The sequence below is a fragment of the Elephas maximus genome, chromosome 7, assembly GCF_024166365.1.
Source record: "Elephas maximus indicus isolate mEleMax1 chromosome 7, mEleMax1 primary haplotype, whole genome shotgun sequence".
Taxonomy (NCBI): Eukaryota; Metazoa; Chordata; class Mammalia; order Proboscidea; family Elephantidae; genus Elephas; species Elephas maximus.
In genome coordinates this window covers 83,872,233-83,885,337 of record NC_064825.1, presented here as the reverse complement: position 1 = coordinate 83,885,337, position 13,105 = coordinate 83,872,233, and the positions used below count along the sequence as shown (strand labels likewise).

The window sequence follows — 13,105 nt, the reverse complement described above, 5'->3', positions numbered from 1 at the left end:
CAGATATACTTGGTAACAACCATTGCATTTGTTCCCCCATGATTGCCACAGTTAAACCAAAACTGTATAAAATGTCCAAATACTTTAAAGGTGATGAGATCATTTCAAACAGAAGGCTTGAATACACAGCTCAAACTAACTGAGTTTAATCAACAAATATCTTCCTTTTTTAATGCCTACCTTTGCCATAAAGTCACGCTGGGAAGAGAGTGAACAGATGGTAATGCAAGAAGATATTGTTCCACTGATTAATTGCCTAGCCCTGAAAAAGCCCTCACCCCTTTTATTCTGGGAGTAGCCATAAAACAGCTGCTGCTTTATAAACTTCATCCAGTAGTATGTTTGGCATTCACAAAAAGATTTATCAATTTTTCAAATAATCTAAATGCTATGAAATAAGAGGAAAGTTAAATTATGATGCATTTACATGATACAAATTTTCATGAGATTTATAACTGGGAAGATAATAAATAATGAAAGAGCAACCACAACTTATTGAGCCCGTACTATGTTCCAGGAAATATGCTAAGCACTGCTTAAGAATTATAACAGCCCCGTGAGAAAGGTACTTTTATTATTGCCAAAAAAAAAAAAAAAAAAAACTGTACATAGAAGAAACATGCCGAAATGCTAAAAATAGTTATTTTGGAAATAGGTGATTACTTTTACTGTTTGGTTTTATTTTTTTACATTTTCTATAATTATTCACTTTTTAAGTTAGTTAAAGTAGTTCTTATTTTCAAAGTTGAGTTAGTTCAATGAAATGTGTCAATTTCCATGAAATGTTGAGTTGTGTGGGAGAAGCTCATAGTAACTCAGGTTGTAATAGGTATAGTTGTATTGGGGTTTTACTTCTCTTACATTATATTAATATCCACATTAATCATTGCCTTGTGACTCCTCAGACAAAACACGTATGACTTCTCATCTGTAAATGGAGATAATGATAGAACCTATCACAAATTATAAAAAGCATTTTGAAAAATACATGGTCATAGAAAGAACTCAATTGCTAGCTATCATCCTACTGAGTTTATTGTGCACTGAGTGATAATTTGTTTTGTTTTTTTTTCCTCTCCAGTTGGGTTGTAAGCTCTTTGGGGGCAAGGACAGCAGAAGCTGTAGTATAATGAGTCCTAGGCTGCGAGGTCACCGCTTACTAGAGCCCCAGCTTCCTCATTTATTCTTATTACCTCAAGATTGTTGATAGGACTAAAGGAATTAATAATTGTCCACAGGGTATTAAGATATTACTTGTACCATGATAGGAGCTCAATAAATTTACTTATAAAACTTTTAAAGCTATTATTTATTTAGTGCTCACTTGATGTGTGCTGTATGTTCACATGCATGAAATCAATGTTGTTGTCAGATGCTGTTGAGTCAATTTTTGACTTATACTTCTCATGTGACAGGGTAGAACTGCCCTATAGGGTTTTCTAGATTGTAATCACCAGGTCTTTCTCCTGCAGAGACACTGGTAGGTTTTAGTTAGCAGTCAAGAGCCTAATTGTCACACTACTAAGGCTCCATAAAATCATTAGCTCTTGATTTTCATACTCATACTGTGAAATAGGTGCCATGTTCACCCCCATTTTACGAGAACTGAGGCCCAGCGATGGCTAAGGTTTGAAGTCCAAAAAAGAAACCAAACTCATTGCTGTCTAATGGATTCCAACTCTTAGTGACCTGATAGGACAAAGTAGAACTGCCCCACAGGGTTTCCAAGGAGCACCTGGTGGACTTGAGCTGCCAACCTTTTGGTTAGCAGCAATAGCACTTAACCGCTATACCACCAGGGTTTCCAAGTCACACAGCTAAAATGGCAAAACTAAGAGTTAAATCCAATGATTCCAAACTTCAAAGCCTTGTTCTCTTAACCTCTGTCATGGATTGAATTGTGTCTCCCAAAAATATCTGTCTGCTTGGCTATGCCATGATTCCCAGTACTGTGTGATTGTCCACTGTTTTGTCATCTGATATGGTTTTCCTATGTGTTGTAATTCCTGTCTCTATGATGTTAATGAGATGGGATTAGTGGCAGTTATGTTAATGGCAAAGGACTCAATCTACAAGATTGGGTTGTGTCGAGTCAATCTCTATTGAGATATAAAAGAAAGAAACAGAGAGACACGGGGACCTCATACCACCAAGAAACAAGAGCCAGGAGAAGAGCGTGTCCTCTGCACCTGGGGTCCCTGTGCCAAGAAGCTTCTAGGCCAGGGGAAGATTGACGGAACGGAGTTTTCTGCAGAACCTACAGAGAGAGAAAGCCTTCCCCGGGAGCTGGCACCCTGAATTTGGACTTCCAGCTTAGTAGACTGTGAGAGAGTAAATTTCTCTTTGTTAAAACCGTCCACTCGTGGTATTTCTGTTACAGTAGCACTGGATAACTAAGAAAACCCCCCTTTTCTTCTGTTTATGCTCTTGTATTAAGTATATAAAAAAACTAAACCCATTGCCGTCAGGTTGATTTCAACTCACAGCAACCCTATAGGACAGAGTAGAACTGCTCTATAGGGCTTTCAAGGAGCACCTGGTGGATTCGAACTGCAGAGCTTTTGGTTAACAGCAGCAGCTCTTAATCACTATGCCACTAGGGTTTCCATTAAGTATATAGGTATAGAATAAGTGTTTATTGATGATTATTATGCAAGATATATTTATTTATTATTAAACAATTCAGGGTAAATACATACTATCTTGGCATGTTTTTAAATCTGAAAATTCATTGGAATTCAGATTCCTGACCAGAGGCTTAATATGTTGGTGTTGTTAGCTTCCATTTAGTTTGTCCCCAACTCATGGAGATCCAATGCACAACGGAACGAAACACTGCCTAGTTTTACATCATCCATGATACGCTGAGGACCAGATGTTCTGAAGTAGACCACCAGACTTTTTCTCCCTGACCCATCTTAGCCTGAAAGCTCCACTGAAACCTATGTAGCAACAGAACAACACTCAAGTCTCCAATGATAGACGGGTGGTGGCTAGCATGAGGTGCATTGGCCAGAATTGAACCCAGATCTCCCACATGGGATGCAGTAATTCTACCATTGAATCACCACTACCCCCTCAGAAGTTTAAGATAGGTTTCCTCAAACATGGAATGTTTTCCCACATAAATATTTCTAGACAGTATTTGTAGATCGAAGCCATTCATTTAAAGTGAACATCTGAGCAAACTTGTGTTACTGGAACAAGCCTTTTGAAAAAAAAACATAATGTATCAAGAACATAAGGGAAGTTCTAAAAGCAATGGCTGCTTTGCTTAATGGAGCAAGTTGAAAGTGTTTGATGTTGCTCTTAATAGTGGCCAGTAAAACAGTTTCCAGTAAAACTTAAATGAGGAAATTAACCCCATAACAACAGCATGCACTCAGGTCTAGTTCAAATAATAGCAGTGCGATAGCTTGAGAGAAAAAATTCCTTAAGTTATGCTTCAGAATGTATTTAATAGGTGAATTGCACAGAAATGAAAGTGAGAGTTCTTTGTGAAATTTATTTTTCAGCAAGAATTTTGAAAATATGACATTAAGTTCTGTATAACCTAGAAAACATCAAATAATAGTTTTTGTGATCTTAACGCTACTATAATCAATCATGCAATAAATATTTATTAGGTACCTACTACTATGTACCAGGTACTCTGCTGCTAATCTCTGATCGTATTAAATTATAAATTGATGTAGGCCTTATACTCAAAGAGCTCACAGAACATTGGGAAATACTAGCACATAAATAATATTTTAATTATAACATGATGTAAAAATAAACTACCTTACTGTCTATATTAACATGACTCTATTAAGCCAAGATTTTCATCACCATAATTTATTATTCCTAAAACTTTTTAACCAGGAACATAATCATTGCAAATAACTTCATTACTCATTAAAGGAGCTTCTGGAATATTTCATCAACTCTTTAATAAAGCTCAAATGAAAGTTTACATCCCAAGATTTTTTTTGATCCCCTCATATCAACATTCTCTCCTTTCTGTAACCATCAATTTTAAACGATTATTATCACAAAACTTACGCAGTCTTAATCAAGCCTACCCACTGTGATAGTTAGTGTTATGTGTCAACTTGCCTAGGCTATGATTCTCAGTGGTTTGGCAGACAATATGGAATCATCTCCTGTTTTGTGATCTGATGTGAGCAGCCGATCAATTGAAGGGGAAGTTTCTTTGGGGGTATGGTTTGCCTCCAGTAGTCGAATGAATGTTCTGACAAAATTCACTCTTTTTCTACCTTGCACTCTTCTCATTGCCTGCCCCCCAGTTCTTTGGACATAAGCCTCAGAAGTCTCTAGCCTGTCACTTGGCCTGCAGAGCCAGCAGAGGCCTCCAGCCTGCCACCTGACCTTCCGATTTGGGGTTCATCAGTAGAGCCAGTAGAGGTCTTCATCCTGTTGCCTGACCCATGGATTTAGGACTTGCCAGCCCCACAACTGCATGAGCCATTTCCTCACAATTGCTTGAGCTATTTCCTTGAAGTAAATTTCTCTCTGTATATATACCTATGTAATTGTCACTGGTGTTACTCCTCTAGAGAACCCAGACTAAGATACTCACCTTTAAAAGTCTCTATTAATTTCTCAACTTTCCCCTCCTCTCTCTAAGAAGCTGCTAAAATTCTGTCAGGCTAGTCATCGCTCTTATTGCAGTAAGCAATAAACTAAAAACTAAACTTCATGTTATTGAAAGGTTGTTTGAATGTTATTTCAGGGAGCTAGCATTTGACTTCACTCTTCCATACATTCAACATTCAAGTGACTGACATGTATTTTATTGTGGACAGAACCTCTTTTTTAGAAATTAGATTTAAAATTCAGATGCCACTAAAGAGAAATACTGGTGCTTAGAATTTACATTAGTCTATGAATGACTGGCATTAGAGTCTGGAAGACAAGTTCTGCAGATGATGATGGTGCAGAGAACACAAGAGAATAAAGAGTGCACAACGGAATTCTGGGACTATTAAACAGGCATGCACACATATACACACAATGTTTCACAAATTTAGCCAAAAATGTTAATATTAATTATCGGGCCAAAATTCTGTCATTTTTTGACCTACTCGGATGACTGAATTCCTATTTTAAAAAAGTGATCACTAGGAACCAAGGCAGTATGTCCTTAGGAAGTCTGCCCTTTACATACAAATACTTTGGAGAGAAATGACACATTATGACATTAAACACCATTAACATTTTAATGAGATTCTTTAAAAGAAAATCATCTAAGAGTGTAAAAAGCCAGAGGAAAGCCCTAACAAAATAGAAATCCCTAGCATAGTTTCTTAGTCAGAAGGGTACTAGGGGAGAAACCTCAGATTATTCAAGTACAGGCAGGTATTCTTCAGCATTGTGGAGTCACAGGCAAATCGATAATTTATCAACATTTTTTGCAAATGTATTTCAAACCAACTATAGAAATGATACTTAAAATTGACTAGCATTATCTTTATTCACTCCAAATCTGTCAATATTTCCAGGATTTTGCCATGAGCAGTGTTGCCTATTGAACTTCTGAAATCTGTTTATGCTTCCAGTGTCTATTGGATTCACCCGAGCTCAGCAAAACCTAATTTTAGTGAGACTAGAAGTCCTGTTGACTAATCTCTACAAATGGAGGGACTATACCCTCACCAACTCCTTGATTAACTCAATCTCTCCTTTCACAGCACAAAACTTCTGCTTATAAATCTGAGGCAGACTTTTCTAGGGGTTATTGTCAGCATTATAGCAATTAGTAATTTCTGGTTTGTTTGAAATTTACCCTTTCCCTCTTTTAAAATCTAAGCCATGTTACTTTCTCTGGGATTCTGAAATGCCTGCTATTTTCCTAAGTTATCAGTATTTAGTGTGTGTGTTTTTTTTTTTAAATATACTTGTAGAATTTTATCTTAATAATTGATTTATAGTTGTGATCATGTATATTTGTATTACGTGTTTCACATATCTCAGCTTGAATATAAAGTTATTTCATGTGACTAAAAAAATTTTTTTTTAACTCTCTTGGTTTTCAATTCTTTTTGTTATATTTATTTTACCTTCTCCAGTTAAAAACAAATTCTTCTCTTTTGTAAGATCTTTAAAAAATAATACTTGAGAATGTACATATTCTATCAATATAATGTACACAACAAATATTTGTATGGGTATGGGTATAGGTATGCACAATGTATAATGTCTTGCAAAATGAAAATCATCTACCAGTTAATCATTAAACCGCACCACTTGAGTTCAAATTACTAAGTAGCTGAGTTACTTTGGGTGAGGTACAAGCTCTCTGTGTCTCAGATTGGTAAGGATTTTCCGAATTAATACAGACCAAGTGCTAAGCGTAGCGACTGACAGTAAGCGTTCACTAAATGCTATCTATTAATATTATTATTAATTTTCAACTACATATACTAATGATCATCTCTGAGGCTACAAAACAAATAAAATGTTCCTGTCCTCATACTGTTTGTGGGTAGGGGGAGACCGAGCAAAAGGTAACCAATCAATAATACAGGATCAGGTATGTTATGTGTCCCAGAAGGTCGAAAGATTAGAGTGATCAAGGCTTAATTGTGAATTTGTGACTGGAATTAGGTCTTAAAATATGGGTAGGTATAACTAAATGAGAAAATGAAAAGTTTTCAAGGCAAGCGTGTAGCTTGGAAGACAGCATGGGGGCAGGGATGGACAGTTCATTCATTTTTATGAACAGACAAGTTTTCCTAGAACAGAGATTTCCTACGGGAGGACAATCAGAGATAAGATTGGGGTAAGAGGAGCTTAAAATAGGAAACTCCTGAAAACAGGCTGAGGTGTTTGGTTCTTGAAGGTATATGTGCGTGAAAGAGACATCCAACGATATTAGGCCTGAAATGGAGAGTTAAGACTGCTAACTGAGAGCTGATCCCTATGTCAATGAAACTGTCAATCAAGTATTAATATCATTAAATTATATTGTAGTCAATTTGCATATCTTCAACAAAATTATTTTTGTAGATTTGAATATAGTCACAGCATGACAAGTGTTTTCATTAATGTATTAAAAATGTATTATGTATGTACAAATAATCATTCACGTGTTCATTCATTCATTCATTTGTTCTATTGTTTGCTTTACAAGCATTTACAATGTAGGCTGAGTACTGTATAGATAATATTTATCTATACAGTATCTCGTAAATGATAGAACAATGAGTAAAATAGGACTCTGCCCTCAAGGAGCTCAAGTCCAGTAAAAGTGATTAAATTGGGTTGAATTAGTATTCAATATAGACAATGAATGGAGCCCGGTGTGGTGCAGTAGTTAAGACCTACCACTGCTAACAAAAAGGTCAGCAGTTTGAATCCACCAGCCACTCCTTGGAAACCCTGTGGGGCAGTTCTATTCTGTCTTATAGGGTCGCTATGAGTTAGAATCAAATGAATGGCTACAGGTTTGGTTTCTGTGGTTTGGTATAGACAATGAGTAGTGCCATATGGGAGACATAGATGAAATGCAATGGGAGTTCAGAAGTGGGACAGGACACATCTGCCTGGGAATATCTGGAAAAAGGATGGATGGCACACTGTCATAGCTTCAAAAGAGATTCGAAAACAGGGAATGAGTTATTCCAGGGTAAGAGAATATGGATGGACATAGGAAACTGTTGGGCAACCAGAACACAGCTTTCCAAAACAGATTTCATGTAATGTAACTCTTTCCTCAGGAAGTTAAAAATGTGTGTGGAAAAGGGAATTTATGGTCAACTTAGTTAGGAAAATGCAGGGTTAAACAAACCGGAACCACTTCTTTTTTAATGGATCAGTGGGCTTATAATGCTAACATGTATTATAAATTTCTAAAAGGATAATGTAGTATACAGTCATTTACAAACTTATCTTATTTGGAATTCACCCTCCACTGTCCCCGAGTAGGTAAAAGGACTAATATTCAATGAATATAGGCTGGCCAAGTGCTGGATAAAGTACAGAAATAGACAACGATTTTTGTTTTTGTTGTTGTTAATTGCCACTGAGTAAATTCTGACTCATGGCAATCCTATGTTTTTCAGAGTAGAACTACTCCATAGGATTTTTGGGATGGATTCGAACATCCAAACTTTAGGTTAGTAGTCAAGTGAAAACCTTAGGGAGTGTCTCAGTTTGTTGTATTATGGTAGCTAGGGTGTTGCTGTGATGCTGGAAGTTATGCCAGTGGTATTTCAGATATCAGCAGGGTCACCCATAGTGGACAGGTTTCAGCTGAGCTTTCAGTCTAAGATTAAGAAGAAGAATCTAGAGGTCTATTTCTGAAAGGTATGGCCAGTAAAAACTTTATGAGTAGCAGTGGAACATTATCTGGTATAGTGTCAGAAGATGCACCTTTCAGGTTGAAAGGCACTCGAAGTATGACTGGAGAAGAGCTGCCTCCTCAAAGTAGAGTTGACCTTAATCGTGGACGGAGTAAAGCTTTCAGGACCTTCATTTGCTGACTCAAAATGAAAAGAAACAGCCACGAACATTCATTAAAGATTGGAACATGGCATGTATGAAGTATGAATCTCGGAAAATTGGAAGTCATCAAAAATGAAATGGACTGCATAAAAATCCATACCCTAGGTATTAGTAAGCTGAAATAGACTGTTATTGGCCATTTTAAATCTGACAATTATATGGTCTACCCTGCCAGGAAGGACAAATTGAAGAGGAATGGTGTTGCATTCATAATCAAAAAGAACATTTCAAGATTTATCCTGAAGAACAATGCCATCAGTAATAGGATAATATCCATACTCCTACAAGAAAGACCAGTTAATACTACTATTATTCAAATTTATGCACCAGTGACTAATGCCAAAGATGAGGAAATTGAAGATTTTATCAACTTCTGCAGTCTGAAACTGATCAAACATGCAATCAAGATGCATTGATAAATACTGATGATTGGAATGTGAAAGTTGGTAACAAAGAAGAAGGATTGATAGTTGGAAACTGTGGCCTTGATGGTAAAAACGACACCAGAGAATGCATGATAGAATTTTGCGGACCAAAGATTTCGTCATTGCAAATACCTTTTTTTCAACAATGTAAACAGCAGTTATACACATGAACCTCTCCAGGTGGAGTACACAGAAATCAAATAGACTACATTTATGGAAAGAGATGATGAAGAAGCTCAATATCTATCATCAGTCAGAACAGAGCCAGGGTCCAACTGTGGAACAGACCATCAATTGTTCATAGGCAAATTGAAGTTGAAGCTGAAGAAAATTAAAACAAGTCCACAAGACCCAAAGTACAACCTTGAGTATATCCCACCTGAATTTAGAGACCATCTCAAAAATAGATTTTGCCCATTGAACACCAATGACTGAAGACCAGGGGAGTTGTGGAATGACATCAAGGACGTCATACAAGAAGAAAGCAAGAGGTCATTAAAAAGACAGGAAAGAAAAAAAAAAAAAGACCAAAATGGATGTCAGTAGAGACTCTGAAACTTGCTCTTGAACAAAGAGTAGCTAAAGCAAACAAAAGAAATGATGAAGTAAAAGAGCTTAATAGATGATTTCAAAGGGTGGCTCCAGAAGACAAAGTAAAGAATTATAATGAAATATACAAAGACCTAGAGTTAGAAAACCAAGCATGCTTGGCATTTCTCAAGCTGCAAGAACTGAAGAAAAAATTCAAGACTAGAGTTGCAATATTGAAGGTTTCTATGGAGGAAATATTAAACAACACAGGAAGCTTTCAGAAGAAGGTGGAAGGAACACACAGAGTCATTGTACCAAAAAAATTGGTCAGCCTCCAACCATTTAAGGAGGTAGCATATGATCAATAATCGATGTTACTGAAGGAAAAAGTACAAGCTGCACTAAAGGTATTGATGAAAAACAAAGTTCCAGGAATTGACAGAATACCAACTGAGATGTTTCAACAAACTGATGTAGTGGTGGAAGCACTCACTCCTTTATGCCAAGGAATTCGAAAGACAGCTACCTGGCCAACCAACTAACAGCATCCATATTTGTGCCCATTCCAAAGAAAATTGATCCAACAGAATGCAGAAATTATCAAACAATACCATTAATATCACACACAAGTAAAATTTTGCTGAAGATCATTCAAAAGGGGATGCAGCAGTACATTGAAAAGGAATTGCCAGAAATTCAAGCCAGATCAGAAGAGAATGTGAAACAACAGATGTCATTGCTGATGTCAGACGGATCTTGGTTGAAAGCAGAGAATACCAGAAAGATGTTTACCTCTGTTTTATTAACTCTGCAAAGGTATTTGACTGTGTGGATCATAATAAAGTATGGATAACATTATGAAAATGGAAATTCCAGAACACTTAGTTTGCTCATGAGGAATCTGTACATAAGACCAAGAGGCAGTTTTTCTAACAGAACGACGGGATACTGCTTGGTTTAAAGTCAGAAAAAGAATGCATCAGGGTTGTGTCCTTTCACTGTACTTATTCAATCTGTACGTTGATCAAATAATTCAAGAAGCTGGACTATATAAAGAAGAAAGGTACATCAGTTTTGGAGGAAGACGCATTAAGAATCTGTGATATGCAGATGATACAAACTTGGTTGCTGAAAGTGAAGAGGGTTTGAAGCATTTACTGAAGAAGGTCAAAGACCATATCCTTCAGTATGGATTATACCTCAACACAAAGAAAACACAATTCCTCACAACTGGACTGATAAGCAACATCATGATAATTGAGGAAAAGATGGAAGTTGTCTAGGATTTCATTTTACTTGGATCCACAGTCAATGCCCTTTGAAGCAGCGGTCAAGAAATCAAATAGTATGTTGCATTGGGCAAATCTGCTACAAAAGACGTCTCTAAAGTGTCGAAAAGCAAGGATGTCACTTTGAGGACTAAGGTGCACCTGACCTAAGCCATAATATTTTCAATTGCCTCATATGCATGTGAAAGCTGGGTAATGGAGGAAGACCTAAGAAGAATTGAATTATGGTGTTGGCAAAGAATATTGAATATGCCATGGACTTCCAGAAGAATGAACAAATCTATCTTGGAAGAAGTATAGCCAGAATGTTCCTTAGAATCAAGGATAGTGAGTCTTTGTCTCATGTTCTTTGGACACATTACCAAGGGGGGCCAGACCCTGGAGAAAAGCATTATGCTTGGTAAAGTGGATGGCCAGCTAAAAAGAGGAAGATTCTCAACACAATGGATTGATACAGTGGCTACAACAATAGGCTCAAGCATAGCAAAAACTCTGAGGATGGAGCAAGACTGAGCACTTTGGTTCTGTTGTACATAGGCTCGCTGTGAGTCGAAACTGACTCAAAAACACCTAACAACAACAACAAGTGGTGCAAATGGTTTTTGCTCAACCATTAACCTAAAGGCTGGTGATTCGACCTAACCCAGCAATACTGTGGAAGACAGGCCTGGCAATCTGTTTCTATAAAGATTGCAGCTAAGAAAACCCTATCTAGCAGTTCTACTCTGTATCACGTGGGGTCGCCATGAGTTGGAATGAACTGGATGGCAATGGGTTTGGTTTTTGGTTTTTTTTTAGGGGGTCTGTTAGTTGAGGGCTAAGAGAGCCAAGATAATGAATTCAATTCTTTTATTCGGTAGGTTTCAGAAAATCAAATTAGTAAGGGAAGCCAATGTTTGCCTGTGTAAATTGATTCATTATAGTGTGTATTCAAAACATAGCATTGGTCAATTGGGAGTCATTCTTATTCTAAAGCTTCCGAGCCAGAGGAAAATTGAGAATAATTTTGCCAATATACCCATTGTGGTATTCAAATGATAATTAGCTAACATTTTAAATGTGGGTGGGACAACAACATGTTTTAGAGTTTAAGCAGAAGGACAAGCCGGGAGTCCTGACAGAAGAGAGTATTTCTCTTATGCCTCTGCATAAGATATTTTGTTTCTGCATCTATCTCATAACAGAACAAATAAATATGATAATATAGTATATGAGAAATAATTTTCAGCTCTGTAGCAAAATCATGCTCTATAGAAACCCATCTTCATAGTATACCTGTTATTATTTTCCTACTATGCCACTGATCTATCTGTGAAAGCAGAACAAATGATTCTAGCCTTTGATATAACTACTAAACTACAGAGAATTACCCAGACTAGAAGCCAAAGCCAATCACCTTAGGCTTTAGAAACACTTTAAGAGTAAGGAACTAAATATTTGCAAAGAAGTTTGAGCCCCTTAAAAGAAAGATACAACATGTTAGCTCACATTTCAAAAATTTGGAAAATTAAATTGATTTAAAGAGGAATTTTCTCCTCAGGAGAATCTATTACGCAGCATCTACTTTCATTGCTCTTACACTCCATGAGTCATCAGGAAGTAACACAAAGTCACACAAGAACACAGAGACCTCTTGGGATTTTGAAACAAATAGATTTGAAACTGCACAGTTGATCCTACCCAGAGGATGACATACACAGGAATTCAGCATAAGGAGAGTTTGGTCAGTGCAATTAAATGTAAGCATTGCACCTGTAGAATCTGGAACAGGATGTTGCAGTGTGATTTATGAGGCTGGAGTGGGTGGATTTCATTAATTTGAAGCCTTACCATCGTGCATCTTTGTCATGCGGTTAATGCTACTACCATTTTAATGGTGTTTGAAAATAAGCTACCTCTGAAATAGGAACCTATTTTTCAACTTTCCAAAAATTTATTGAATGCCTACTATGTGCCAACTACTTTGCAAGCCACCAGTGACTTAAAGGTGAGTAGGAACTAGACTAGCTTCTCTAAAGGACAGTTAAAACTCTGTGTGATAAGTCCCATGTTAGAAGGAAACATATAGTCTTATAGAAACTCGTAGGAGACATACTATCCCATCTCAGCTTTTGGAAGAGATGAATTCAAAGCAAGTCCTGAAGTCCAAGATAGATTTAGCGAGGCACAGAGGGGAGCAGGCCTGGGAAGTAGCAATAGAAAAGGCCCTTGGACCAGATAACGGCATGACTTGTTAGGGAAGGTAGAAGCAGTTCTGTCTGACTTCTCTGCTGATTTTGATAATACAGTGTTATATGAGGTCAAGAACATAAATAGACCTCAGGAAAATTTGTACCTGTAGTGGCAAGAAAC

The 13,105-nt window shown here is 37.0% G+C and overlaps 1 protein-coding gene across 4 annotated transcripts in view; it reads right to left on the bottom strand.

Moving 5' to 3' along the window:
• Positions 1 to 13,105, bottom strand: part of LOC126079648 (uncharacterized) — a 468,379-nt gene that overhangs the window by 366,344 nt on the left and 88,930 nt on the right. The gene's annotated exons all lie outside the window — the stretch shown is intronic.